Raw genomic sequence first — 24,765 nt, 5'->3', positions numbered from 1 at the left:
AGAGCCGCACAAGCCTAACTCAGGATGACGCAAATGGCAGTCTCGATAAGACCTTGCTTCATAACATGGTCAGTGTTCCTCCTGGGTGCTTTAGACTGTCTGTACAGTGGGTGGGCTGTGCTAATGCTAGTGAGGAGGGCAGGGCTATTCTTAGGGAAGTTTCCTGGCATGTGAGCCCAACCTTCCCTGTGAGCCCAGAAGAGAAGCCCAGGCAGGACTGTTGTGTAACCAAAGGTGAAACAGGCCCAGACATCTGTAGCAGCCCAGGTATTTTTAGAAAACGTATTTTCGTCTTCAATTTACACCAGATCTGGAGTGGAGCTAAGTCATTACAACGTGTTAGGTCCTGTTTATTCCAGCCCTGGACAGCTAGCTTTGTTCAGTAGACACTGGTAGGGCCTGTCTATGGGGGCAGTGTATGCCAAGGCTGCTGCAGGCATCTGCGTCCCTTGAATTTGGCGTTTCCTTAGTCACAGTGCAGTGAAGTGACATCCTCCTATCCTGAGAGAAGATGCAAGGTTGGAAAAGAAGAGAGCATAAGTGAGGAGGGAGGGAGGGAGGGAGGCAGGGAGGGAGGGAGGAAGGGAGTGGGGCTGGAGAGAGGGAGAGAGAAAGAGAGGTGAAAAAAGAATTGAAGGAATAGGAAAAGGCTATTCAATTTACTGGGTATCTACCACACATCAGCATTATATTAAGAACATTAAAAACATCAACTCTAATCCATACAAACACTGCAAGGGCTAGGCATTCGCATCTCCATTTTCCAAAGGAGAAAACTGGGGCTTAGAGACGTGAGTGACTGGTGAGGTTATACAGGGATAATGGTCGATCCTGCACAGCCCTGTCTGGCTCCAAGTTCATGCGTTTCCCAGCATGCTGAAGTGGGGGTAATAAGGGTCAGGAAGGGTGTCTATGCTGGACTCTTCATAGTGAAGAATTTAACCTTCTGCCCCAAAGAAGTCTGCTGTTTGTCCTCGGCTTCTGGGAAATAATCTCTAAGGCCTCGGAATGTCATATGTGAGTGTTTTTGTTTGCTTGGGGATGTTGGGTCATGTCAGATAAACTAACAACATGACTTAGGGTGGATGCTTTGGGTCACGCAGTGTCAATTCAATGTCCAGAGGGGCTGAGATCAGCCATGTGGGCAGACAGCTGTATCTATAGGATGGAGCCCCAGTAAAAACTCTGGAGGCCAAGGCTTGGGGGAGCTTCTCTGGTTGAGAATACTCGGTGCATGCTGTCACACGTGGATGTTGGGAAAGTAACACTGTCCACAGCTCCATGGGAAGAGGACAATGGAAACTCTGCATTTGGAACTTTCCTGGAATTGGCCCCATGATTCCTTGGCTTATTTTCATCCATATCCTTTCCCTTCTGTAAACTATGACCTTGAGTATAACAGCTTTCGGTGCGTTCTGAGTCCTGCTAGTGAATGATCAACACTGAAGGTGGTCTTGGGAAACCCACAAACTTGCAATTGGTGTGAAAGGTGAGGGTGGGCTTATGGACTGTGCTCCCTCTAACTTTGTGGGCTCACTCAGCCCTTGCGCTGGCAGCTTTCTTCTTCTGGACTGTGTTTCTCTCTCCTCTCCTTGTCTGACTAGCAAATCCTGGAATGAGCCACTGTAACACTGGGTTGCGCCAGCAAGGGACTGGCGACATGAGATCAGGGGTCAAGTCCAGGAAAGTGACAAGCAAAACCTGGGAATGGCAGGTAGGAGCTGATGAAGGGCTGGTCTGGACACAGCAGTCACAGATGGCCCCTGATCCTAGCCTAGCTCTGCCTCTTGTTCGTTTAATGCCTCTGGGGGCTGGAGGTTAAATCTCTCTGGGCCTGAGTTTTTTCATCTGTAATATGAAGATACTGAAATAACTATTATTAGGTCGCTTAAGGCTTCAGATTCTCTGGGATTCTATGGTCTGACAGCATGGAAATAGTAACGACCCCTTGGAGGCTTAGAAGAAGATGTTTTTTGTCCATTTCTAGATATTCTTGCAGGGCTGGGCAGCTGGGGTGCTTAGAACACAGTGCTAATACTTATTGTGATCACAGACTGATGTCCACAGAGGCCAGGTTACAGCACCATTCCTCCTGTCTTCCTGCCCTCCTTCTCTCCCTCCCTTCCAACAGCTCTTGTGTTCCACCCATACACTTCAGCCACTGTGCTAGCCAACAGGGACTACAAAGGCCATCATGACACAGTCCTGCCTTAAAGGGAGCTTTAATAAGGTGGGGTGTTGGGTCACGTGAACAACTTCATAGAACATCTAAGTAAAATAACGGTTAACTAGGAGTAGAGAGACACGCAAAATTTGAAGGAGTGAACAATTGTTCAAAAGGTGACAATAGTAGTGGCTGCAATAACGGCCTAGAAGGAGGTATTTTTGAACTTGAAATAACAATTTCAATGGATAGAGGTTGGTCAAAGTGTCTTTCCAAGAGATGAAAGTGGCAAGAATGAAGGCACAGAGTTTTAAGTACAGAGTGTGTCATGGGCCCACAGCCTGTGAACCTGCGTGACGAAGTGTAGCAGGGGAAGCAGCAGTGCAGGAGAGGCGGGGAGGGGGAGGGGGGAAGGGAGGGAGGGGGAGAGAAAGAGAGAGAGAGAGAGAGGGAGAGAGAGGGAGAGAGAGGGAGAGGGAGGGAGGGAGGGAGGGAGGGAGGGAGAGATGAGGTTGGAAACACAGAGATCGGAGAACGAATGGCCTTGTCTGTCAAGTCAAAGCATTTTTATCTTGGTAGCAAGGAAGAGTCTGCTGAAGAAGGAAGGATAAGACCATCCTGTGAAACTATGTTTATCCTTGTTTCTACTGTGCTTTCTTGAATCAGTGGTGATGTGATGATAGTAGTGGTGACAATAATAATATAAAAAAAAATCACAGTGCACCCCTGTAGATATTTTACATTTTTCAAACCACCATCACTTAAACACAGTTTTTAGGAAGCACAATTTTAAGCCCTCACACTGCTAGGCCCAATGCACAGAGTTTCTATAAATCATTTCATGCTGACAAAACCCATGATGGGTATACCCGTCTGTTTTAGAGACACAGAGCATGCAGGTCCAAGAAGGTGCGTTTGCACAGGGGCCCAGAGCTGGCGAACAGCAGGGCTAGCCTTGACTTTGCCTCTCAGACTCAAGTCTGTCCTCCTGACTCCTGTGCTGCCCCACTATCTCATTTCATTCTTACCCTGCCTGGGGAAATACTACTGTTCCCATTTTATAGATGAGGAACCTGAGGCGAATAAAGATAAGGTCATAAACCCAAGACCCCACAACAAGAACGCAAATTATTTCTTTGGCTTCCTAATGCGCTCTCTTCTTGCCTGACAGGAGAGGTAATGACACATGCTACATACAGCGTGCACAGCTGTTGCATATGCTTAAGCCTGAATGAGCTGCTGGGATAAATCAATATTTTTTCATTATTGAATTGGATGACTGAGCCCACATGGAACCTTTCTTCTGCCTGTGTATGTTGCCCATAGTGGCTCCTCTGAATTTGCATTCTATTCTCCCTTATGTGTTCTAGACACTTCCCAGGGTATTTCTTCAATTATCCTTCCTCTTGTGAAAACTTTACCCCTCTAACCTCCAGCACCATGTTTCTACTATATGACCCATCCCCTGGTCAATTGGTTGGACCTGAGGGCATTCTCAAAATCAGCCAGGTCAATCAAATTCAGGGAGAGGACTGGGGTTGGCTGTGTGAACACAGCCTTAAGGGGGCTACTGCACCACAGCTAGCCGGGAAGGAGTTCTGGAAAAAGTCTGGAACTGCCTAAGAGGCAAGAGACCACTGTTTCGGGGTGCGCGAGCACAGGGGATTCAGAGCACCACCTAAATGAGCTACAGAGACGCGTGCGAGCCGCAGCTATCAGCATGGACCCCAGAGATGGGCATGAAATGCTAAGGCTGCTGCTGCAGCCACCAAGAAGCCTGTGTGCAAGCACAGGTCACTATCCACACCTCCCCTCCCACAGCCTGTGCACTCCGCCACTGCTAGGGTCCCGGGATCCAGGGACAACTCCCCCGGTAGAACGCACGACACGCCTCAGGATGGTGCAACGTCACGCCGGCCTCTGCCGCTGCAGGCTCGCCCTGCATTCTGTACCCCTCCCTCCCCACGGCCTGAGTAAGCCCGAGCCCCCGAATCAGCGGCTCCTTTAACCCTGTCCTGTCTGAGCGAAGGACAGATGCCCTCAGGCGACCTACACCCAGAGGCAGGTCCAAATACAAAGCTGAACCCCAGGAGCTGTGCCAACAAAGAAGACAAAGGGAAATCTCTCCCAGCAGCCTCAGGAGCAGCGGATTAAATCTCCACAATCAACATGATGTACCCTGTATGTCTGGAATACATGAAAGGACAACGAATCATCCCAAAACTGAGGCGGTGGACTTTGGGAGCAACTGTAGACTTGAGGTTTGCTTTCTGCATCTAATTTGTGTCTGGTCTTATGTTTCTCTTAGTTTAGTATGTAGAGTTTATTGTCAATGGTAGATTTGCTTGCTCTTTTCCTTTTTCTTTTATATATATATTTTTTCCTGTTTCTCTTTTTGTGAGTGTGTATGTGTGTGCTTCTTTGGGTGATTTTGTCTGTAGAGCTTTGCTTTTACCATTTGTCCTAGGGTTCTGTCTGCCCGTTGTTTTCATTTTTTTAGTATAGTTGTAGCAGTTGTGATCATTGGTGGATTTGTTTTTTGGTTTGGTTGCTCTCTTCTTTCCTTCTTTCTTATTTTTTTCATTACTTTAAAAATTTTTTTAATTTTTAATAATTTATTTTTTATTTTAACAAATTTATTTTCTTTTTTCTTTCTTTCTTTTCTCCTCGCTTTTCCTTTGAGCCGTGTGACTGACAGGGTCTTGATGCTCTGGCCGGGTGTCAGGCCTGTGCCTCTGAGGTTGGAGAGCCGAGTTCAGGACACTGGTCCACCAGAGACGTTCCGGCTCCACGTAATATCAAAGGGCGAAAGCTCTCCCAGAGATCTCCATCTCAATGCTAAGACCCAGCTCCACTCAACGAGCAGCAAGCTACAGTGCTGGACATACTATGCCAAACAACTTGCAAGAAAAGAACACAACCCCACTCATTACTAGAGAGGCTGCCTAAAATCATAATAAGGTCACAGATACACCAAAATACGCCACTGGACGTGGTCCTGCCTACCAGAAAGGCAAGATCCAGCCTCATCCACCAGAACACAGGCAGCTCCACCAGGAAGCCTACACAACCCACTGAAACAACCTTACCCACTGGGGGCAGACACCAAAAACTATGGGAACTACGAACCTGCAGCCTGTGAAAAGGAGACACCAAACACAGTAAGTTAAGCAAAATGAGAAGACAGAGAAACACACAGCAGATGAAGGAGCAAGGTAAAAACCCAACACACCAAACAAATGAAGGGGAAATAGGGCAGTTTACCTGAAAAAGAATTCAGAGTAATGATAGTAAAGATGATCCAAAATCTTGGAAAGAGAATGGAGAAAATACAAGAAATGTTTAACAAGGACCTAGAAGAACTAAAGCAAACAAACAATGATGAACAACACAATAAATGAAATTAAGAATTCTCTACAAGGAACCAATAGCAGAATAACTGAGGCAGAGTAATGGATAAGTGACCTGGAAGATAAAATAGGGGAAATAACTACCACAGAATAGAATAAAGAAAAATAAAGAAAAGAAATGAGGACAGTCTCAGAGACCTCTGGGACAACAGGAAATGCACCAACATTTGAATTATAGGGGTCCCAAAAGAAGAAGAGAAAAAGAAAGGAACTGAGAAAATATTTGAAGAGATTATAGTTGAAAACTTCCCTAATATGGAAGAGGAAATAGTCAAGTGCAGGAAGCACAGAGAGTCCCATACAGATAAATCCAAGGAGAAACATGCCAAGACACATATTAATCAAACTATCAAAAATTAAATACAAAGAAAAAATATTAAAAGCAGCAAGGGAAAAACAACAAATAATATACAACGGATTCCCCATAAGGTTAACAGCTGATCTTTCAGCAGAAACTCTGCAAGCCAGGTGGGAGTGGCAGGACATATTTAAAGTGATGAAAGAGAAAAACCTACAACCAAGATGACTCTACCCAGCAAGGATCTCATTCAGATTTGATGGAGAAATTAAACCCTTTACAGACAAGCAAAAGCTAAGAGAATTCAGAACCACTAAATCAGCTTTACAAATGCTAAAGGAACTTCTCTAGGCAAGAAACAAAAGAGAAGGAAAAGACCTACAATAACAAACCCAAAACAATTAGGAAAATGGTAATAGGAACATACATATTGACAACTACCTTAAATGTAAATGGATTAAATGCTCCGACCAAAAGACATAGACTGACTGAATGGATCCAAAAACAAGACCCGTATATACGCTGTCTACAAGAGACCCACGTCAGACCCAGGGACACATACAGACTGAAAGTGAGAGGATGGAAAAAGGTATTCCATGCAAAGGGAAATCAGAAGAAAGCTGGAGTAGCAATTCTCATATCAGACAAAATAGACCTTAAAGTAAAGACTATTACAAGAGACAAAGAGGGACACTACATAATGATCAAGGGATCAATCCAAGAAGAAGATATAACAATTGCAAATATTTATGCACCCAACACAGGAGCACCTCACTAATAGCCATAAAAGGGGAAACTGACAGTAACAAGTTCATAGTAGGGAACATTAACACTTCATTTTCACCAATGGACACATCATCCAAACTGAAAAAAATAAGAAAACACAAGCTTTAAATGATACATTAAACAAGATGGACTTAATTGATATTTACAGGACATTCCATCAAAAAACAACAGAATACAGTTTCTTCTCAACTGCTCACGGAACATTCTCCAGGATAGATCATATCTTGGGTCACAAATCAAGCCTTGGTAAATTTAAGAAAATTGAAATCTTATCAAGTATCTTTTCTGACCACAACACTATGAGACTAGATATCAATTACAGGAAAAAGTCTGTAAAAAATACAAATACATGGAGGCTAAACAATACACTACTAAATAACAAAGAGATCACTGAAGAAATGAAAGAGGAAAACAAAAAATACTTAGAAACAAATGACAATGAAAACATGATGACCCAAAACCTATGGGATGCAGCAAAAGCAGTTCTAAGAAGGAAGTTTATAGCAATAAAATCCTACCTCAAGAAACAAGAAACATCTCAAATAAACAACCTAACCTGACATCTAAAGCAATTAGAGAATGAATTACAAAAACCCCCTAAAATTAGCAGAAGGAAGGAAATTATAAAGATCAGATCAGAAATAAACAAAAAAGAAATTAAGGAAATGATAGCAAAGATCAATAAAACTAAAAGCTGGTTCTTTGAGGAGATAAACAAAATTGATAAACCATTAGCCAGACTAATCAAGAGAAAGAGGGAGAAGACTCAAATCAGTAGCATTAGAAATGAAAAAGGAGAAGTAACAACTGATACTGAAGAAATAAAAAAAGGATCATGGGCGATTACTACAAGCAACTATATGCCAATAAAATGGACAACCTGGAAGAAACAGACAAATTCTTAGAAAAGCACAATCATCTGGGACTGAACCAGGAAGAAACAGAAAATATAAACAGACCAATCACAAGCACTGAAAGTGAGACTGTGATTAAAATTCTCCCAGCAAACAAAAGCCCAGGACCAGATGGCTTCACAGGTGAATTCTATCAAACATTTAGAGACAAGCTAACATGTATCCTTCTCAAACTCTTCCAAAATATAGCAGAGGGAGAAAAACTCCCTAACTCATTCTACTAGGCCACTATCAACCTAATACCAAAATCAGATAAAGATGTCACAAAGAAAGAAAACTACAGGCTAATATCACTGATGAACATAGATGCAAAAATCCTCAACAAAATACTAGCAAACAGAATCCAACAGCACATTAAACGGATCATACACCATGATCAAGTGGGGTTTATCCCAGGAATGCCAGGATTCTTCAATATATGCAAAACAAACAATGTGATACACCATATTAACAAACTGAAGGAGAAAAATCATATGATCATCTAAATAGAGGCAGAAAAACCTTTCAACAAAATTCAACACCGATTAATGATAAAAACCCTCCAGAAAGTAGGCATAGAGGGAATTTACCTTAATATAATAAAGGCCATATATGACAAACCCACAGCCAATATCATTCTCAGTGGTGAAAGACTGAAACCATTTCCTCTAAGATCAGGAACAAGACAAGGTTGTCCACTCTCACCTCTATTATTCAACATAGTTTTGGAAGTTTTAGCCACCTCAATCAGAGAAGAAAAAGAAAGAACAGGAATCCAAATCAGAAAATAAGAAGGAAAGTTGTCACTGTTTGCAGATGACATGATACTATACATAGAGAATCCTCAAGATGCCACCAGAAAACTACTAGAGCTAATGAATGAATTTGGTAAAGTAGCAGGATACAAACTTAATGCACAGAAATCTCCTGCATTCCTATACACTAATGATGAAGAATCTGAAAGAGAAATTAAGGAAACACTCCCAGTTACCACTGCAACAAAAATAATAAAATACCTAGGAATAAACCTACCTAAGGAGAAAAAAGACTTGTACGCAGAAAACTATAAGACACTGATGAAAGTAATTAAAGATGATACAAACAGATGGAGAGACACACCATGTTCTTGGATTGGAAGAATCAACATTGTGAAAATGACTCTACTACCCAAAGCAATCTACAGATTCAATGCAATCCCTGTCAAACTACCAATGGCATTTTTTTTTTTTACAGAACTAGAACCCAAAATTTCACAATTTGTCTGGAAACACAACAGACCCCAAAGAGCCAAAGCAATCTTGAGAAAGAAAAACGGAGCTGGAGGAATCAGGCTCCTGGACTGCAGACTATACTACAAAGCTACAGTAATCAAGACATTATGGTACTGCCACAGAAACAGAAATATAGGTCAATGGAACAGGATAGAAAGCCAAGAGATAAAACCATGCACCTATGGTCACCTTATTTTTGATAAAGGAGGCAAGAATATACAATGGAGAAAAGACAGCCTCTTCAATAAGTGGTGCTGGGAAAACTGGACAGCTACATGTAAAAGAATGAAATTAGAACACTCCCTAACACCATACACAAAAATAAACGCAAAATGGATTAGTGACCTGAATGTAAGACTGGACACTATAAAACTCTTAGAGGAAAACATAGGCAGAACACTCTATGACATAAATCACAGCAAGATTCTTTTTGACCCACCTCCTAGAGAAATGAAAATAAAAACAAAGATAAACAAATGGAACCTAATGAAACTTCAAAGCTTTGCACACCAAAGGAAACCATATACAAACCGAAAAGACAACCCTCAGAATGGGAGAAAATATTTGCAAATGAAGCAACTGACAAAGGATTAATCTCCAAAATATACAAGCAGCTCATGCAGCTCAATATCAAAACAAACAACTCCATCCAAAAATGGGCAGAAGACCCAAAGAGACGTTTCTCCAAAGAAGATATACAGATTGCCAACAAACACATGAAAGGATGCTCAACATCACTAATCATTAGAGAAATGCAAATCAAAACTACAGTGAGGTATCACCTCACACCAGTCAGAATGGCCATCATCAAAAAATCTAAAAACAATAAATGCTGGAGAGTGTATGGAGAAAAGGGAACCCTCTTGCACTGTTGGTGGGAATGTAAATTGATACAGCCACTATGGAGAACTGTATGGAGGTTCCTAAAAAACTAAAAATAGAACTACCATATGACCCAGCAATCCCACTACGGGGAATATACCCTGAGAAAACCATAATTCAAAAAGAGTCATGTACCACAATGTTCAGTGCAGCTCTATTGACAATAACCAGGATGTGGAAGCAACCTAAGTGTCCATCAACAGATGAACGGATAAAGAAGATGTGGCACATATATACAATCGAATATTAGCCATAAAAAGAAATGAAATTGAGTTACTTGTAGTGAGGTGGATGGACCTAGAGTCTGTCATACAGAGTACAGTACGTCAGAAAGAGAAAAACAAATACCGTATGCTAACACATATATATGAAATCTTAAAAAAAAGAAAAAAGTGGTTCTGAACAACCTATGGGCAGGACAGGAACAAAGATGCAGACGTAGAGAATGGACTTGAGGACATGGGTAGGGGAATGGTAAGCTGGGACGAAGTGAGAGAGCGGCATGGACATATATACACTACCAAATGTAAAATAGACAGCTAGTGCGAAGCAGCTGCATAGCACAGGGAGATCAGCCCAGTGCTTTGTGACCACCTAGAGGGGTGTGATCGGGAGGATGGGAAGGAGACGCAAGAGGGTTGGTATAAAGCAGAAACTAACACACCTTTGTAAAGCAATTATACTCCAATAAATATGTTAAAAAAATGTTTCTAATGTTTACGTTCAGAGCAGCCATGTGTTCCTGACCCAGCCTTCTGTCATAATGGCCACAGCTGGGTTGATCCTCTGTGGGTGAGTTTGGCTTTGCACAGGGGTTGCTTTCTGGCAAGTGAGCAGGTAGCTGCTCCTGATATCTTTGCAAGTGTTTGACTTGGGGAAGGTTACACTAAAAGTGTCTTTCATGAGTGGGATGCAATGGCTTTCTGAGTCCTGGGCACACAGCATCTGGATGGGGAATCTGGTGAAGTGATCAGGAGGGGAGACACAAGATCAAGAGGCAGATGATGATTATAGCTCATTATAGATAAAGTTCCTTTTGCTACTTTTGAACAAACTCAATCATTCATTCAACACATATTTATCAAGTGCCTGCTAATAAAACTTATGATTTATTAAGTGCTTACTATACTCCAGGTACTGTGATAAGACTTCAGTCTGTATCAATATTATTCATCCATCCATCCAATAACAATTATTGCATGCTTGTTGTATGTCAGGCATAGTTTTAGGTGCTGGGACTATAGCAGTAAAAACAAAACAAAGCAAAACAAAATCCCTGTCCCTGTGTGTGTGTGGGTGTGTGTGTGTACTGTGTGTGTGAAACAACTACGTAATAGTTCAGACAGTGGTAAGTGCTATGAAGCAAAATAAAGCAGGGTAGGGGAACTAGGTTATGGGGGTGTGGTTGCTCTTTTATGCAGCAAGATCAGGAAAGTCCTCTAGGACAAAGGGACATTTACACAGAGACTGGAAGTAAGGGAGTAAATCCATTGGGATGTCTTAGGATAATTCCAGGAAGAGAAAAACCAGTGTAATGCCCCAAAGCAGAAGCATGCTTGCATTTTTGAGCAAAAGAAGGAGATCAGTGTAGCTGGAGCAAAGAATAGAACTAGGAAGCGCAGTTTGGGGTTTACTGAAATAATATTGCCACTTGAGAGATTATCATGGTTTAGATCAGTGAGTTAGTGATGGAGATGACAGATGGCCAGATTATAGATATACTTAGAAGAGCCCAAAGGATTTCCTGATGTACTGAGTGTGAGGTAAAAGAGAAAGAGAAGTCAAGGACCAGAGAGTAGTATTTGTCATAAGCAACTGAAAAGATGGAGTAATTATATATCGAGATGGGAAGACTATGGAAAGAACTGGCTTGGGAGATGAGGCCAGGAGTTCAGTTTTGGATATGTAGTTTTGAGATTATCATTAATTATCCAAGTGGAGATGACCTGTCGAGAGCTCGGTATTTGAATCTGGAATCTGGGGGAGAGATCTAAGTTGGAGATATACATTTTCAAGTCATCAATGTGTAGATAGTATTTAAAGCCAGGGGATAATATGAGACCATCTAGACAGCAGGTGCAGAGAAGTGTCCTAAGAAATGAATACTGGGAAATTGAAAAAGAGTGGCTAATAAAGTAGGAGGAGAACCAAGGGAGAACAGAGTCCTGGAAGGCAGTGAAGAAAATAAAGAATAAAGAGTGATAATAGGCATGGGATTTGCCATTATGGAGCTCTTAACAAGAAATGTTCTCATTGAATGATAGATACAAGAGCCTGATTATACTGATGTAGCAGAAAATGGGTGGCAAGGGAATGAGAGAGTGAGCCCAGACAAGTGTTAGGGAGTAGGACAATGGAAAGTATGTAAATCACAAGTTTTTTTGTTTTAAGGAGGGGAGTTGTTATAGCATGTTGGCATGTTGATGGGAATGATTGAGTAGAGGTGGAAAACTGAAGACCTAGGAGAGAGGGAGTAATTGCAGAAACAATGTCCGTAAGTAGAAAAGTACACAAGTACAAGACTTCAAATACAAAAGTGAAGGAAGTGCCTTAGGTCAGAGCATTGACACTTAACAAGAAGAAAAATAGAGAAAATGGGCACAGAGGTAGGTGGGGAGGTAGACTGGTTGGTGGAAATGTGTGGAAGTTTCCTTCTTATGGCTACTGAGTTCACAGTTTTCTCAGTGCAATAAGAAGCAAAAATTCATTGGCTTGAAAGTGAAGAAGCAGCAGAAGGTGTTGGGAGTTTGAGGAAAAAGAAGGTATAAAACACTCATAAAGAATAGGAGAGTGTGCTAGGGAAATAATTTTATTTATCCTAAAGTAGCCTCATAAGTCAGGTATTATTAAGTAAATTTAAAATATTAGGATGCTGAAGTTATAGAGTTAAGTAACTTGTCAGAAATATATAGTAAATACATAGCAGAATCTAGATTTAATCTTGGTCTGTCTGCCCTTAATTATTGTGGAGGATAAAAAATAACGATATAAGACATATTTCTTGTGGCCATGGTGTTTAAGCCAATTATGAGGGAAAAAAACCACCTTTACTTCAAAAGGTTAATAATAATCTAAGATGCTGTAAGTGATGTAACCACTGAAATTCTAGGAAAACCTTACTTGAAGGATTCGATATTAACTTGGAATAGAATGGATGATGGTTTCATGGTGGGACATGAGTTAGGATTTAGATGGTAGGATTTGGATAACAAATAAACACCAGAGAAGGCACTCAAATGAGAAGTAGATCAAAAATAAAGAAGAAGGTGTAATTGATAAAGGAGTACTTAAGGAATGGAGTTTTGGTAAATCTAACCTTAGGAGAGCCTGAGACAAGTAAAAAATTTATGTGTTAACAAGGTTGTCTATCAATGGAGATAATTTTAGTACTGAAAAGATAAGATGTAGAAGTGGAGGAGGTTGTGCTGGAGAGACCTGTGCAGTTGTTGAAGAGCAGTTGATGGGGGTGCTAGTGGAAAAAAAAACAACATCTGTTTTTGTGGCATTGGTAACCAGAGGACTAAGTCTTGGGGAAATCATACTCTCTATAGAAAGAAAGAGGAATAACTCCAGAAGGCAAAGAGCCAGAGAGGGGATCCTTAACTTCTGTCTTTCCGCATCTCTGACTAACCTCTGAACTATGCATACATGGAACAGATCCAAGAAGATCAACTAAAAACAAACAAAAAATATCTGAATTGAGATAGAAGCTGCTTCCCAAGAAGAAAAGTTTGTAGTCTACTTCCAACAAAGTTAAATGCCTACTAAAAGAAAAGAAGCTATATCTTGTAGAAAAATAATAGGATCCAGAGTCCCCATGCTTAATATTCAAAATGTCCAGGATATTCAATGTATATGACCCAGGAAAATGTCACCAGTTCTCAAAGGAAGAGACCATCAGCTAAGATGAATCCAAGATGACCCAGATTTTAGAATTAGCAGACATGAACTTTAACAGTTATTATATCTACCTTCAATGATATAAAAGAAAATATGCTTGCAATGGGTAAAAAGAGTAAACATCTCAGCACAGGTATGGGAACAGTAAAAATGCACAAAACTAATGTTCTATAACCAAAAATAAAATATCTGCAATAAAATATTCACTGGATGGATTTAACTGAAGAATGGAAATGACAGAGGAAAAAGTGAATCTTAAGATAGATGAATAGAAATTATCCAATGTGAAGAACAGAAAGAAGATGAGTAGAGCCTCAGAGGCTTGCTAGATAATATAAAAGAGTTTAACATATATTTTATTGAAACTCCAGGGGGACAAAAATGAGATAGTAGAGTACAAAAAATATGTAAATAAGTAGTGACCTAAAGCTTCCTGAATTTGATACAAGACATAAATTTACATATTCAAGATGCTCAATAAACCACAAGAAGAATAAACATGAAAAAGGCCAGAGACACATACATGTGTCAGTGACTATGAAAAGCCAAGGAAAAGAGCAAATCTTGAAAGAAATCAGAGAAAAATGACACATTACATATAAAGGAATGATGATTTGATTAAAGGCCAGAAAAGATTAAAACATCCTCAAAGAGTTTTTAAAAAGTCAACAGAATTATATAAGCAGCAAAAATAATTCTTCATGAATAAAGCAAAACAGACATTTTCAGATAAAAGAAAACTGTGAAAACTTGTTGCTACCAGATCTGCACTATAAGAAACACTAAAGGAACTTCAGGCTAAAGCAAAATGATACAAGATGGAAACTCAAATCCCCAGAAAGGAATGAAAGCATCAGAAGTGGTGAATATCTATGTAAATGTATAAAAGACTATTTTTTTGGCCTTTTTCTTCTGAATTTGTTTACAATACATGTGCCTGTATAGAGAAAAAACAACAGCATTGCCTTCTGGGACTTTTATGTAAGTAGATGTCATAAATATAAGAACAGCATAAAGATGTAAGTAGGAGAATAAATGAAATTACAGGATTTTACAGCTTTTACATAGTTAAATAGGAAAATAGACAATTCCACAATGATAGTTAGAGATTTAAAAACTTTCTTTCAGCAACTGGCAAAGATAGACAAAAAATTAGTAAAGACAAAGAAGATCTGAACACTATTATCACATTTATCTGACTGACATGTATAGAACTATACCTAACAACTGCTAGCATACACATTCTTTTCAAGGGTATGTGCACACCAGAATATGTTAGGTTGTAAAACAAATCTCAATACGTCTTAAAAGTCTGAAATCATACAGAGTATATCCTCTGACCAAAATGGAATTAAGTTAAAAATCAATATGAATAAGGTATTCATGAAAGTCTCAATTATTTGGAAATTAAATAATGTACTTCTAAATAATCTGTGGGCTAAAGAAGAAATCAAAACTATTTCAAACGAAATGATAATTAAAAAAGGAAAAAAAATTTTAAAAATCAAGGATCTAGGTTTCTACCTTAAGAAAAAGACCAAATTAAAGCCAAGGTAACAGAATGAGGAAGACAATAAAGATAAGTCTAGAAATCAATAAAATAAAAACTGGACACAAAACAAGAAAAAATGAAACCAAAAGGTCAGTTTTGAAAAGGTCAATAAAATTAATATACCCTATTTGATTGCTGAAGAAGATACAATACACAAAATATGAATATCACTAAGCACTGCACATCTTACAGATGTGACATGAAAGGATAGTAACGGAATGTCATGTACTACTTTATGATGATAAGTTTAACCACTAAAAGTGAGCCAATCCTTTGAAAGACATAAATAATTAAAAATGGACACAAGAAGAAACAGGAAAAAATGAATAACCTTAGGTCAATTAAAAAGTTGAATTAAAATAAAAATCTCCTTACAAAGAAGAACCAGGCACAGATGGGTGCACTGGTGGATTCTAACATTTAAGGAAAAATAAGAACAATCTGATACAATCTTCTTTAGAAACAGAAGAAAGGGGAATTATTTTCAAATTATTTTATAAGTCCAGTATTACTAGGTGAACACATCACAAGAAAAGGAAACTACATACCAATTTTCTTCATGAACATAAGTTAAAAGTCCTTAACAAAATGTTTGTAAATAAAATCCAGTAATGTATAAAAAGGGCAGTGTATTACAACCATTTAGGATTTATTCTATGAAGCAAAGGTTGGATTTAACATTCAAAATCAGTTTGACTCCCCATATTAATGGAATAAAGGAGAAAACACATGTGATAATTTTAGTAGAAGCAGAAAAAATTATTTGACGAAATTCAACTCGCATTTATGATAAAAACTCTCAGAAAACTAGGCATAGGTAGGATCTTCCTCAACCCAGTAAGGATATCTACACAAACCTTACAACTAATGTCATACTCAATGGTGAAAGACTGAATGCTTTCCCCTAAGAACAGAAACAAAGCAAGGATAGCCACTCTCACAACTTTTATTCAATATTGTATTTGTAGAACTATGTAAGTCAATAAGGCAAGAAAAATAACTAAAAGTCATACAGATGTAAAAGCAAGATATAAAAATATCTTTATTTGCCTACAACATGTAGTATACATATAGAAAATCCTGAAAGGCAGTAGAATTAATAGGTGCCTTAAAAGGTTGCAGAATACAAAGTCAATATGCAAAAGTCAATTGTATTTCTGTTCATTATCAATGAACAACTGAAAAATAGCATTAAAATAACAAACCTATTTATAATGCCATAAAAATACTAAGAACAAATCCAATGAAAGATGTATAAGACCTGTACACTGATAACAGCAGAACACTGCTGAGACAAATTAAAGAATATCTAAATTAATGGAGAGCTATACTGTGTTCATAGATTGGAAGACAATATTGTTAGGATGGAATTTTCCCCAAGTTGATCTATAGATTCAATGAGATCACAATCAAAATCATAACCAGATATTTTTGAAGAAACTTAATTTCTTCAAGTTAATTTTAAAAATTTATGTGGAAGTGCAAAAGTCCTGGAATAAATAAAACAATCTTGAAAAAGAATATCAAGTTTGAAGGACTTATGCTGCCTGAATTCAAGACTTACTGTAAACATAAAGTAATTAAGACAGTGAAGTATTGGCATAAATACAGACAGCTAGATAAATGGAATTGAAAAGAGAACCTAGATACAGACTCATGTGGTCAATTGATTTTGACAAAGACACCAAGGTAATTCAATGGGGAAAGGATAGTCTCTTTGACCACTGATGTTGGAATAATTGGATATCTGTGTGCAAAAAAGCAAACCTTGACTATTACTTTACACTCTACATGAAAATTAATTTGAAATGAATTGTATACCAAAATGTAAGAGCTGAAACAGCAGCAACAAAATTCCACAAGAGAGAGTAGGAGAAAATATTATGATCTTGAGTTAAGTAAAAATTTCTTCGGATTCCAAAAGCACCAACTATAAAAGAAATTAATTCATAAATTAGATGATATCAAGGGTAACACCTTTTGTATTTTAAAAGACATAGAGAAAACCAAAAGGCAAGCTATCCTCTTACAGGAAATGTCTGCAAAACATATATCTGACAAAGTGGTGTATCAAGAATAAAAAACTCAATTATAACAAGAGAAGCAACCTAATTTAGAAAGTCTACAAAATATTTGAACAGATACTTCACAAAAGAAGATAAAATGAATGGCCAATAAGCACATGTAAATGTGCTTGATACCATTAAGTATCAGAGGAATGAAGATTGAAACCACTTACACATACACATTAAGTTGGCTAAAATTAAAAAGAGTGACAATATCAAGCATTGGGACGAATTTGGAATAAGTGGGACTCTCATACAGTGCCAATATGAGTGCAAAATAGACAGTTGGCTTGAAAGAGTTTGGCAGTTTCTTGTAAAGTTAAACAGATACTTGCCATAAAACCATACAATCCCACTTCAGAAAACTAGTATTTACCCAACAGAAAAGAAAATATGTGTTCATCCAAAGACTTGTACTTACCCAACAGAAAAGAAAACATGTATTCATCCAAAGACTTGACTATGTATATTTACAGTAACATTGTTCACAATAGTCAAAAACTGGAAACAGCCACTATGGAGAACAGTATGGAGGTTCTTTAAAAAACTAAAAATAGAGCTACCATATGATCCAGCAATCCCACTCCTGGGCATATATCTGAAGAAAACCATAATTTGAAAAGATACGTGTACCCCAATGTTCATAGCAGCATTATTTACAATAGCCAGGACATGGAAACAACCTAAATATCCACTGATGGAGGAATGGATAAAGAAGATGTGGTACATATATACAATGGAATATTACTCAGCCATAAAAAAGAATGAAATAATGCCTTTTACAGTGACATGGATGGACCTAGAGACTGTCATACTAAATGAACTAGTCAGAGAAAGACAAATATCATACAATATCACTTATACATGGAATATAAAAAATGGTACAAATGAAACTATTTACAAAACAGAAATAGAGTCACAGATATAGAAAAGAAACTTATATTTACCAAGGCAGGGAAGGTGAGGGAGGGATAAATTGGGAGATTGGGATTGACATATAGACACTGCTATGTATAAAATAGATAACTGAGAGAGGAACCAAGATGGCAGAGTAGAAGGATGTGCTCTCACTCCCTCTTGCGAGAACACCAGAATCACAACTAGCTGCTGGACAATCATCAACAGGAAGACACTGGAACTCACCAAAAATGAGACCCACATCCAAGGACAAAGGAGAAGCCACAATGAGATGGTAGGAGGGGTGCAATCACAGTAAAATCAAATCCCATAACTGGTGGGTGGGTGACTCACAGACTGGAGAACACTTACACCACAGAAGGCCACCCAATGGAGTGAAGGTTCTGAGCCCCACATCAGGCTTCCAAACCTGGGGGTCTGCAGCAGGAGGAGGAATTCCTAGAGAATCAGACTTTGAAGCCTAGTGGGAATTGATGGCAGGACTCTGACAGGACTGGGGGAAAGAGAGACTCCACTCTTGGAGATCACACACAAAGTAGTGTGCACATAGGGACCTAGGGGAAGGAGCAGTTACGCCAGGGGAGACTGAACCAGACCTACCTGCTAGTGTTGGAGGGTCTCCTGCAGAGGTGGGCGGGGGCTGTGGCTCACTGTGGGGACAAGGACACTGGCAGCAGAACTTCTGAGAAGTACTCCTTGACGTGAGCCCTCCCAGAGTCTGTCATTAGTCTCACCAAAGAGCCAGGTAGGCTCTAGTGTTGGGTTGCATCAGGCCAAACACCCAACAGGGAGGGAACCCAGCCCCACACATCAACAGTCAAGTGGATTAAAGTTTTACTGAGCTCGGCCCACCAGAGCAACCGTCCGCTCTACCCACCACCAGTCCCTCCCATCAAGCCTCTTAGACAGCCTCATCCACCAGAAGGCAGACAGCAGAAGCAAGAAGAACTACAATCCTGCAACCTGTGGAACAAAAGCCACATTCACAGAAAGACAGACAAGATGAAAAGGCAGAGGGCTATGTACTAGAGGAAGGAACAAGGTAAAACCCCAGAAAAACAACTAAATGAAGCGGAGAAAGGCAACCTTCCTGAAAAAGTATTCAGAATAATGACAGTGAAGATGATCCAGGACCTCAGAAAAAGAATGGAGGCAAAGATCGAGAAGATGCAAAAAATGTTTAACAAAGACCTAGAAGAATTAAAGAACAAACAAACAGAGATGAAAAATACAATAACTGAAATGAAAACTACACTAGAAGGAATCAATAGCAGAATAACTGAGGCAGAAGAACGGATAAGTGATCTGGAAGACAGAATGGTGGAATTTACTGCTGTGGAAGATAATAAGAAAAAAGAATGAAAAGAAATGAAGACAGCCTAAGAGACCTCTGGGACAACACTAAATGCAACAACATTCGCATTATAGCGGTCCCAAAAGGAGAAGAGAGGGAGAAAGGACCAGAGAAAATATCTGAAGAGATTATAGTCGAAAACTTCCCTAACATGGGAAAAGAAATAGCCACCCAAGTCCAGGAAGTGCAGTGAGTCCCATACAGGATAAACCCAAGGAGAAACACGGCAAGACACACAGTAATCAAACTGGCAAAAATTAAAGACAAAGAAAAATTATTAAAAGCAGCAAGGGAAAAATGACAAATAACATACAAGGGAACTCCCATAAGGTTAACAGCTGATTTCTCAGCAGAAACTCTGCAAACCAGAAGGGAGTGGCATGATGAAAGTGATGAAAGGGAAGGGCCTAAAACCAAGATTACTCTACCCGGCAAGGATCTCATTCAGATTCAATGGAGAAATCAAAAGTTTTACAGACAAGCAAAAGCTAAGGGAATTCAGCACCACCAAACCAGCTCTACAAGAAATGCTAAAGGAACTTCTCTAAGTGGGAAACACAAGAGAAGAAAAGGACCTAGAAAAACAAACCCAACACAATTAAGAAAATGGTCACAGGAACATACATATCGATAATACGTTAAACGTGAATGGATTAAATGCTCCAAACAAAAGACACAGGCTTGCTGAGTGGATACAAAAACAAGACCCATATATATGCTGTCTACAACAGACCCACTTCAGACCTGGGGACACATACAGACTGAAAGTAAGGGGATGGAAAAAAATATTCCATGCAAATGGAAATCAAAACAAAGCTGGAGTAGCAATACTCATATCAGATAAAATAGACTTTAAAATAAAGAATGTTACAAGAAACAAGGAAGGACACTACATAATGATCAAGGGATCAATCCTAGAAGAAGACATAACAATTAGAAATATATATGCACCCAACATAGGAGCACCTCAATACATAAGGCCACTGCTAACAGCTGTAAAAGAGGAAATCGACTGTAACAAAATAATAGTGGGGGACGTTAACATCTCACTTACACCAATGAAAATAAATAAGGAAACACAAGCTTTAAATGACACAATAGATGAGAAAGATTTAATTGATATTTATAGGACATTCCATCCAAAACCAGCAGATTACACTTTCTTCTCAAGTGCGCATGGAACATTCTCCAGGATAGATCACATCTTGGGTCACAAATCAAGCCTCAGTAAATTTAAGAAAATTGAAATCATATCAAGCACGTTTTCTGACCACAACACTATGAGATTAGAAATGAATTACAGGGGAAAAAAAGTAAAAAACACAAACACATGGAGGCTAAACCATACATTTCTAAATAACCAAGAGATCACTGAAGAAATCAAAGAGGAAATCAAAAAACACCTAGAGACAAATGACAGTGAAAACATGATGAACCAAAACCTATGGGATGCAGCAAAAGCAGTTCTAAGAGGGAAGTTTATAGCTATACAAGGCTACCTCAAGAAACACGAAAAATCTCAAGGAAACAATCTAACCTTACACCTAAAGGAACTAGGGAAAGAAGAACAAACAAAACCCAAGGTTGGCAGAAGGAAAGAAATCATAAAGATCAGAGCAGAAATAAATGAAATAGAAACAAAGAAAACAATAGCAAAGATCAATAAAACTAAAAGCTGGTTCTTAGAGAAGATAAACAAAATTGATAAACCATTAGCCAGACTCATCAAGAGGGAGAGGACTCAAATCTATAAAATTAGAAATGAAAAAGGAGAAGTTACAACAGACACCACAGAAATACAAAGCATCCTAAGAGACTACTACAAGCAACTCTATGCCAATAAAATGGAGAACCTGGAAGAAATGAACAAATTCTTAGAAAGGTAGAACCTTTCAAGACTGAACCAGGAAAAAATAGAAAATATGAACAGACCAATCACAAGTAATGAAACTGAAATTGTGATTAAAAATCTTCCAACAAACAGGGGCTTCCCTGGTGGCGCAGTGGTTGAGAATCTGCCTGCCAATGCGGGGCACACGGGTTCGAGCCCTGGTCTGGGAAGATCCCACATGTCACGGAGCAACGGGGCCCATAAGCCGTAACTGCTGAGCCTGCGTGTCTGGAGCCTGTGCTCCGCAACAAGAGAGGCCGCGACAGTGAGAGGCCCGCACACCGCGATGAAGAGTGGCCCCTGCTTGCCGCAACGAGAGAAAGCCCTCGCACAGAAATGAAGACCCAACACAGCCCAAAAAAAAAAAAAAAAAAAAAAAAAAAATCTTCCAACAAACGAAAGTCCAGGACCAGATGGCTTCACAGTTGAATTCTATCAAACATTTAGAGAAGAGCTAACACCCATCCTTCTCAAACTCTTCCAAAAAACTGCACAGGAAGGAACACTCCCAAACTCATTCTGTGATGCCACCATCACCCTGATACCAAAACCAGACAAAGGCACTACAAAAAAAGAAAATTACAGACCAATATCACTGATGAATACAGATGCAAAAATCCTCAATAAAATACTAGCAAACAGAATCCAACAACACATTGAAAGGATCATACACCATGATCAAGTGGGATTTATCCCAGGGATGCAGGGAGTCTTCAATATACGCAAATCAATCAATGTGATACACCATATAAACAAATTGAAGAATAAAAACCAGATGATCATCTCAACAGATGCAGAAAAAGCTTTTGACAAAATTCAACACTCATTTATGATAAAACCTCTCCAGAAAGTGGGCATAGAGGGAACCTACCTCAACATAATAAAGGCCATATATGACACACCCACAGCAAACATCATTCTCAATGGTGCAAAACTGAAAGCATTTCCTCTAAGATCACGAATGAGACAAGGATGTCAACTCTCACCACTATTATTCAACATAGTTTTGGAAGTCCTAGCCACGGCAGTCAGAGAAGAAAAAGAAATAAAAGGAATACAAATTGGAAAAGAAGAAGTAAAACTGTCACTGTTTGCAGATGACATGATACTATACATAGAGAATCCTAAAAATGCCACCAGAAAACTCCTAGAGTTAATCAATGAATTTGGTAAGGTTGCAGGATACAAAATTAATGCACAGAAATCTCTTGCATTCCTATACACTAGTGATGAAAATCTAAAAGAGAAATTATGGAAACACTCCCATTTACCATTGCAACAAAAAAGAATAAAATACCTAGGAATAAACCTACCTAGGGGGACAAAAGACCTGTATGCAGAAAACTATAAGACACTGATGAAAGAAATTAAAGATGATACCAACAGATGGAGAGATGTACCATGTTCTTGGATTGGAAGAATCAATATTGTGAAAATGACTATACTACCCAAACCAATCTACAGATTCAATGCAATCCTTATCAAATTACCAATAGCATTTTTTACACAACTAGAACAAACCATTTTAAAATTTGTATGGAGATAAAAAGACCCCAAATAGCCAAAGCAGTCTTGAGGGGAAAAAAAGGGAGCTGGAGGAATCAGAGGCCCTGACTTCAGACTATACTACAAAGCTACAGTAATCAAGACAATATGGTACTGGCACAAAAGCAGAAACATAGATCAATGGAACAAGATAGAAATCCCAGAGATAAACCCACGCACCTATGGTCAACTAATCTATGACAAAGGAGGCAAAGATATACAATGGAGAGAAGACAGTCTCTTCAATAACGGTGCTGTAAAAACTGAACATCTACATGTAAAAGAATGAAATTAGAACACTCCCTAACACCATACACAAAAATAAACTTAAAATGGATTAGAGACCTAAATGTAAGACTGGGCACTATCAAACTCTTAGAGGAAAACATAGGAAGAACACTCTTTGACATAAACCACAGCAAGATCTTTTTTGATCCTCCTCCTAGAGTAACGGAAATAAAAACAAAAGTAAACAAATGGGACCTAATGAAACTTCAAAGCTTTTGCACAGCAAAGGAAAGCATAAACAAGACAAAAAGACAACCCTCAGAATGGGAGAAAATATTTGCAAATGAATCAACGGACAAAGGATTAATCTCCAAAATGTATAAACAGCTCATGCAGCTCAATATTAAGGAAACAAACAACCCAATCCAAAAATGGGCAGAAGACCTAAATAGACATTTCTCCAAAGAAGACATACAGATGGCCAAGAAGCACATGAAAAGCTGCTCAACATCACTAATCATCAGAGAAATGCAAATCAAAACTACAATGAGGTATCACCTCACACCAGTTAGAATGGGCATCATCGGAAAATCTACAAACAACAAGTGCTGGAGAGGGTGTGGAAAAAGGAAACCTTCTTGCACTGTTGGTGGGAATGTAAATTGATACATCCACTATGGAGAACAGTACGAAGGTTCCTTAAAAAACTAAAAATAGAATTACCATATGATCTAGCAATCCCACTACTGGGCATATACCCAGAGAAAACCGTAATTCAAAAAGACACATGCACCCCAATGTTCATTGCAGCACTATTTACAATAGCCAGGTCATGGAAGCAACCTAAATGCCCATCGACAGCCGAATGGATAAAGAAGATGTGGTACATATATACAATGGAATATTAGCCATAAAAAGGAACGAAACTGAGTCATTTGTTGAGACGTGGATGGATCTAAAGACTGTCATGCAGCGTGAAGTAAGTCAGAATGAGAAAAAGAAATATCGTATATTAACGGATGTATATGGAATCTAGAAAAATGGTACAGATGAACCAGTTTTCAGGGCAGAAGTTGAGACACAGATGTAGAGAACAAATGTATGGACACCAAGGGGGGAAAACCACGGTGGGGTGGGGATGGTGGTGTGCTGAATTGGGCGATTGGGATTGACATGTATACACTGACGTGTATAAAACTGATGACTAATAAGAAGCTGCGGTATAAAAAAACAAACAAACAAAAAAACAACTAATACTAAAGTTTCTTTGGGTTATTTGTATGGAAATATGTTAATATAAATGTTTCAGCCATTAAAAAAATAGATAACTAATAAGAACCTACTGTATAGCACAGGGAATTCTACTCAATACTCTGTAATGACCTATATGGGAATGGAATCTAAAATAGAATAGATATATGTATATGTATATGTATGACTGATTCACTTTGAGGTACAGCAGAAACTGACACAACATTGTAAATCAACTATACCCCCATAAAAATTAATTAAAAAATGAAAAAGAAAACATAGGTTCATCCAAAGATTTGAATGTATATATTTATAGGAACATTATTTATAATAGTCAAAAAACTGGAAACCACTGA

The sequence above is a fragment of the Leucopleurus acutus genome (genome assembly GCF_964270905.1).
Source record: "Leucopleurus acutus genome assembly, chromosome: 3".
Lineage (NCBI taxonomy): Eukaryota > Metazoa > Chordata > Mammalia > Artiodactyla > Delphinidae > Leucopleurus > Leucopleurus acutus.
Note: the sequence above shows the minus strand (reverse complement) of the source record.